The sequence below is a fragment of the Mus pahari genome, chromosome 7 (genome assembly GCF_900095145.1).
Source record: "Mus pahari chromosome 7, PAHARI_EIJ_v1.1, whole genome shotgun sequence".
NCBI lineage: Eukaryota > Metazoa > Chordata > Mammalia > Rodentia > Muridae > Mus > Mus pahari.
The window spans coordinates 99,607,106-99,614,274 of record NC_034596.1 but is presented as its reverse complement, the minus strand read 5'-3'; the positions used below and the strand labels follow the sequence as shown (position 1 = coordinate 99,614,274).

General features: G+C 49.6%; 1 protein-coding gene across 1 annotated transcript in view; it reads right to left on the bottom strand.

Moving 5' to 3' along the window:
- Window positions 1-2,866, bottom strand: part of Bdkrb2 (bradykinin receptor B2) — a 25,065-nt gene extending 22,199 nt beyond the window's left edge. Inside the window, exon 1 of the mRNA XM_021202568.2 lies at window positions 2,756-2,866. The gene's annotated coding sequence lies outside the window, so the exon portion shown is untranslated. The remainder of the gene's footprint in view (window positions 1-2,755) is intronic.
- Between the last annotated feature and the right edge of the window lie 4,303 nt (window positions 2,867-7,169).

Here is a 7,169-nt window from a genome sequence, read left to right as displayed (position 1 = left end):
AAAGAGGGGAGGGGAGAGGAAAGGAGGAAAAAGGAAGAGAGGAATGGAGGGGAGGGATAGAAGAGAGGAGGGATGGGGAGGGGAAGAGACAGGAGGGGGAGAGGAGGGGATGGGAGGTGGAGAAGGGGAGGGGAGGGGACAAGAGGAGGGGAGAAGAGAGGAGAGGAGGGGAGGGGAAGAGAGGAGGGGAAAGGAAGGAGAAGGGGAGAGGAAGATAAGAGGGGAGGGGAAGGGAGGGGAAGGGTCTCCTCAGTGGTGTTCCCTCTAGTCTGTGATCTAAGGAGCTTTGCAGGGCTCCTCTGAAGTGGGGACAATTGTCCGTATCACAGGCAAGTAAGCAGAGAGTGAGAGTCTCTCGACCCCTAAGTGGCACCCTTGAGGTCTGGACCCAATGTCCTGCTTGTCCCTCCTCGCTGTGACCTCTGACAAAGTGGCGGGGTCTATAGGGTTCCATGGTTTTTTGACATCCAGAGTCTCAGAGACCCCACCTTGGTGACAGAATCATCGAGAGATGGATTGTTCAGTTTGCTGTGGAATGCAGCTCTGGGTGTGTGCCTTGAAAACCAGAAAACCAGGGACGCTTACCATGTGACCCCTTTCACAGAGGGCAGACGAAGGGCCGAGGACGCTCTGGCCAAGGAGAGCTGACTTGTATAGATCATAACAACAGTAAATTAAGTAAAGAGCTGTGGCTCTGGGGAGGCTGGTTACCGCCACCTGAGGAGGGGATTGCTGGCTTAGAGCCCTCCTGCGATGGACCAGGTCATGGGCAACAACTGGCTTCCCGATCCTGAGATGCACACTGGCCCCAGCATGCACACTAAGGTAGTTGTTTATGGTTGGGGATTCCTGAGCCAAGGAACACATGCTGGAAGTGATCACTTGGGTCTCTGGTGTCAGTGGGTTCTTATCCCTTAACCTTTGACTTCTTAAAGCAAAACACAGACCCACCTGATCCACGAGCTTTTCCTGAGAACAGCTCTAGGTTCCCAGAAAACTGAAGGGGAGAGTTCAAAGGGTTCTCATCTAACCCCACCCCATCCCTCCTGACCCTAGGTGTATCACCATTTACATTACGAGCTTTCTCCAGCATGTCACAGGGTGCTCACAACGTCAGCTTCCCAAACCAGCAGCTTTAGCTTGTGTTCTCAGTGTTCTCTGTGTGAGCACTGCAGCCGTCCATTCAGCCTTCATGTACTCAGCAAATCGTGGCCATGGGGCCCAGTTCTAAAGCAGTCAACTCTCCATCCCATGATTGGATATAGAGGTGCGGGTCCCACCTTCATTCTGGAAGCCCAGCCCCCTTGGCAATCTGTATGACTCTCCCTCGACCCATGTGGTCCCTTATAGGCCACATCTGAACAGCAAAGAGGGGTAACCCTAATGTCACTCTTAGACACCCTGAAATTCTTGTTCAGCCAGTCATTGTGTTAGCAGAAGTCAGGCAGTCCAGTTATTCTGGGTTTGATCAATCCATCTTTTCATTTTTTTTTTTTTTAAAAGGTGACAGAGCCCGTCTCCCATGAAGTTATGGGAGCACCTTGGCAATGTAAGAAGGACTTTGGTGAAGTTGTGGCCTCCTCCAGACTCAGTTTCCCCATCTGTGCTGGGGACCTTGCAGGGTGTGATTACAGGGGATTTTTTTTCCTAACACATCAAGCTGCAGTGCGCGCAAGTTCAGGGTAGAGCTGTCATGGACTCCTAGGGTCCACTGCCAGGGCGTCAGGGAGCTTTTCCACTTTTAATATTTTCTCCAGCCCCGCTTTCCTGCCTGCCCCTGCCCCTATTCAAGCAGAGGAAAACAGCAAACTGCTCCGGAGTCTCACAACTGTGGGTGTTCCCAACACCCACACTGCTGTTAGGGCACAGCGGGGGATCAGATCCTCTGTAAGTCTTTCTCTGACACAGAAGGGCCAGGAGTTGTGGCTGGCATGGCACCACACCCACACCCGGCAGAGCTCCTGCTTCCTGTGGACAGCTAGAGAGAGCTACAGGCAGCCTGTGACTCAGGAAGGCACATTCTAACCTGCCTAACCCGCGAGCATCACTGTACCCAACACAGAGGCCACGGAGCTACCAACCAGCAACCCGGGTAATGCAAACTGCACACGTGGCACGTTGTGGGGAGACCACATTTCTGTCTGTATTAAAAGGAGCCGTGGAGTCTTTGTGGCCCTGGTCCTGAGATATAAAACCTTCGCCAATTATGTTACCCATGGGGTAAAAGCAGAGCTGCGATTTGAACCCATGACAACACACCAAGTTCACCCATTAGCACTATCTTGATGGAAGAACAGGGCAGGGGGACACGAAGCATTTGTGTATTAAAGCTGCCACCACTGGCCCAGATGAGGCACAACAGGCAAAGTCTCCTTTCTGCCTTAATCTCCGCGCTCGGAGGAGATTAAGACAGAGAAAACCAGGCCCAGAGACAGGACAGAGACTCTCCAGGGGTGACAAAATACCATCAGTGGCTCAGTGAATAAAAAGCCCGTCTCTGGACACCTGTCCTGCTGCCTGGAGCTCACTCCTTTAGCCCATGGTGTCTACATGAAACCTATAAAACTCAAACCACTGGTCGCTCACAGGGAAAAGATGAGCTGGAACAGGCAAGGCAAACGCCCTGTCTGTAAGTATCTGTAATCCTTCCTGGCTTCATTTCTCAGACCTAGGGGAGGAAGGAATCTTCCTTCAGTTCCCCAGCTGCTGACCTGGCCCTCTCTGGCTATATGTGCGCTCATGACCGGACACTCACCTTTTCTCGAGCGAGCGAGCCGGTTCTGTGTTGTAGGGAGTCGTCCCTCGGTCCAGGTTCAGGTTCAGCGAATGCCTGACACGCCGGTTCCCAACAGCCCCGCTGCTACCTTCTCTCCTGAGGAGCGAAGCTGGAGTGGCACGGGGAACAGCTCATCTTTCAAGGGCTGGCCGGTGATGTCATCACTCTCCTGGGCACCTCCCCCCCTCCACCTCTAGTCCAGATCAGCTCCCAGCTCCCACCCGGATCAGCAGCACTTCCTAGCGGTGGTGCTTTTGGACCTCCTAGCTGCGGAGGCCAAATTGGGATGGTCACAGGTTGTCCTCCGTGGGTTCAGACCATGGTCGGGTCCGGGAGCCTAGGCCGGCAAATGTTTCCCCTGCAGCTTGAACAGCCACGGAGACCACGTGAATGCCCGTGTTTACCATAACACTGTTTACCATTACAGGGTCTCCAGAAGTGATTGTTTTGCTCCTGAGTTTTAGGTGCAAACAGTGGGCATTTACAGAGGGTGTAAATAGAAGGAAGCCAGTTGGGATGAAGGCTTTCTGAACGTGTTTTTTATTTTGCTTTGGCCATGCACAACTCCCAAGGGTGCTGAGGCAGAAACTAGGATACAACTCAGAGAAGGGACACACTGCTGGCCAAGTCCTTGAGTGAGCAGTGTGCTGGCCCTTGCCAGATGCGGGGCTTCCTCTGGGGAATTTAGAAGCAGTTTTTTCCTCTCCTTCTAAGCTCTGGCTTTTTTTTTTTTTTTTTTTTTTTTTTTTTTTTTTTTTTTTTTTTTAAGATCTGCTAAAGACCCACTGCGCTTTCCTCTCCAGATGAGAGGAGGGTGCAGAGGAGACCAGTCCAGAGAGAACCTAAGGATCCAGGAATGCGCACAGACAGAGAGCTCCAGCTGCTGTCCCCCTGTCCCTGACCAAATAGGGATGGGGGCAGCGGCAGAGGTCGTGAATCCAACAAAAGCTATGGATCCGTTGAGATCTAGCCCCGGCTTGGCGTCAGACTGACTGAAATGAGTCAAAGCTCTTGTGACCTGAGTGTCCCATTGCCCCATCTGCACCTCTGACCTGTCTGACTACAGGGAGCTTCCGAAGCGTGGGACCTCTGGTCCACTTGGGTGAGTGAGCCTGTGATCTGGCTAAGGCTGAATGTGATCCTGTGTGCCTACCCACTCCTGCAGGGAAACAACCATAGCTCTGAAGGGTCACAAGGCAGGGGTCCCTCATGAGCTTTGCAGAGCAGACAGAATCTGGGTAGTGATCCACAGAAACCGAGGCTTCAGGGTCTAGAGTCAGAGGTCTTCCTACCTCTCCATATTGGGAAGCAGACTCAAAATCAAGAACAGCCCCCCTTTTCCCCCTCCAAAGCCCCACTATTTTGTCCCCATTCTGTAGAATTCTGGTCGGTCTGGAGTGGCGAACTCATCCGAACTCTTCTCTTACTGGGCTTCCTGATGGGAAGCACCTGACCTCTTCACCTGGAAGCTAGATACCCCGAAGCTCTGAAGAGTCCTACACCACGGGAGCATCAGAGTTGATAATTCCCAGGTTAGCTAGCCCCATCTGTCATCCCTACAGAAGCTGCCCCTACTGGTCTGACTTGCTGTCATGAATGCTAGTGTGGCACTGGGAGAAGTCTTCTTTCGCTGGATACAATAAGTCACCAAGATTATGTCTCTATCTAGCAACCTGTGTTGTGTCCAGCTGTCAGATGAATCTAGAAAACTTATAGACACCCACACCCCTGTTTATTGATACTAATGATGAGCTGTTCCTCCAGCTAGGTCTTTATATCACTCCCTGCCTCTTACCTCTCTTCCTCCTCTCTCCTCCCTCCCCACTTCTCTCTCCTCTCTTCTCCATTGTCACCCTCTCCTTTCTCTTACACCCCCATGGTTCATCTAGCCACCCGTCCATCTCAGACATTCATAGGCAGCAGAAATGGAGGAATGGGCACACTCCAGCCAGTCCCTAAGGGCAGAGCAGGCTGTGCAGTCATTTCAAAGCGCTCCTTACGAACTGGTAACCGGTCCTATCTGGTTTTATCTGCTTTTCACACATTGTTTTTGCTCTGAGCAAATCTGGCTCAACTCTCTCTGAAAGCTCTCTGAGGTGGCTGCCTCTGACGTCCTCCACACTGTGTGTGCTTGTGCGGGGGCTGTAGAGGGAAGCTCAGCCTGGGCAGGGCTCCAGCCTTCAGCCCTCCACTCTATTCAGAGAGGGCAATGGAGGGGGCCAGATGTTCCTGTGATGCTGCTGTAGCCTCCTCACCTAGCTGGGGTCCTTCAACAACATACAAAGGTTCCCCTGTGCCCCACTCTCCTCCAGTACGGTTCCAGCCACCTCAGTCCTCTGTGCCTTAGCCCCAGGATGCCCTCTGAGCTCCCAAGTGTGTCAGGGTCACATCCAACTATGGGCCTTTGCACTGGCTGTGATCTCTGCCCTGCATGGTAGTCCCTGGTTTCTGGAAGGCTGTTTGGGGACATCTGATATGCTTGTCCAGGTTCCATGCCCCATGTGTGTCCACCAACTCCTGCATCTCCTGCACCAGTCATGGGGATTTTCTTGGTGGGCTAAGAACTCACAAGCAGGGAACCCCATCTTTTACTGCTACTTATCACCCATATCAAGTGGGCACCCCATAACTGGAATGGAGAAGGGAAGAGTCCTCCCCTCAACCAAACTGGGTAAAGGAGAGGCCAAGTAAAACAGAACAGCATAGACCAGGAGACCAACACATTTGTGAGCGTCCACCTCTCTGCTGCAGTGTTCCGGAACATTCTCTACGTATTGGTGGGAGAGAAAGACGTCCCCAAAGCTTTAAGAACTGGCCTGTGGTTTTGTCCAGAAATTCATGGCTGGTTTTGACCAGAAAGCTATTACTGGGTATCTATCTATCTATCTATCTATCTATCTATCTATCTATCTATCTATCTATCATCTATCTATCATCTATCTATCTATCTATCTATCTATCTATCTANTATCTATCTATCTATCTATCATCTATCTATCATCTATCTATCTATCTATCTATCTATCTATCTATCTATCTATCTATCTATCTATTAATCTATCTATTAATCTATCTATCATCTATTAATCTATTAATCTATCTATCATCTATCTATCTATTAATCTATCTATTTATCTATCTATCAATCATCTATCTATTAATCTATCATCTATCTATTAATCTATCATCTATCTATTTATCTATTAATCTATCATCTATCTATTAATCTATCTATTAATCTATCCTCTATCTTTCTATCTGTTAATCTATCTACTATCTATCTATCTATCTCTTCTACCTAGCTGTCTATCTACATATATGTACATACATCTTCTATTTAGCTGTCTATCTACATATGTACATGTGTTGAAAGAATTTATTAAATCATCTTATGTTGAAATAGTAACAATAATAGTAACACACACCTGAGAGTCTGAGAACCCAGTAGTTTTTGGTTCTTAAGACTGGGCACATTAGCACTTCCAATCTGGTACTGAAAACCCAGATGGTTCTTGAAGAGCCTCTGGACTCAGTCTACTGTGGAAGCCTGGAAATTCTGGGTCTGATATCATTGAAGCAATCAGCAGCAACAGGGTAAATTATCCCAGAGGCCTGAGGGAGGCAAATCAAGAAGAGGGTCTTCCTTCACCCATGTCCCCTCACACTCCTCTTTTAATCTGGTCTGCCCAGTAGTTGCTACCCATTTTGGGGGAGTTTCTTCCCACATTAGTTAAGGCAATTGGGACCAACTCTCCATTGAAGTTCCCTACTCTGGCGATTCTAATTTGTGGCAAGTTGCATCAGACCCACACATCTGTGTTGGAATGCAAAGTTCGGTCCTGACTTTGATTTTTAGGTTTCAAGCTATCGATTTGTCTGATTGCCACCCTGTAACACACTCAGCAACACCCCCTGACACACACACATAGTTGGTTCTGGAGTCCAAATACTCAACAGGAATCTCCTACCCAACCCTGCTGGGGCATTATGGGACACAGAGTTGGCCCTTGTTCATGGAGATGGGTACTCTCCGGACAGGGCCTTCTTTAAGCAGGTGATTACACTATCTTTACCACCATCTTTACACAGCAGTGAAGGAAGCTGGATGAGGAAATGAAGGCTGAGAGAGCCTGGGAGACAGCTCAGTGGGTAAAGCACTTCCCCCTCAAGCATAAGGACTAGAGTTTGGTACCCAGGATGGGTGTGAAAGAGATGGATGCTGTTGTCATGGCCTGTGTTTTAATCCCTGCACTGGAAAGGAGGAGAAAGGTGGGTCCCTGGTGGGTCTCTAAGACCAGCCAGGCTAACCCACTTGGTAAGTTCCAGGACAGTAAGAAAACTTGTCTCAAGAAAAGAAAAGATGGACTGTGCCTTTCGGAAAATAGCAGTGATG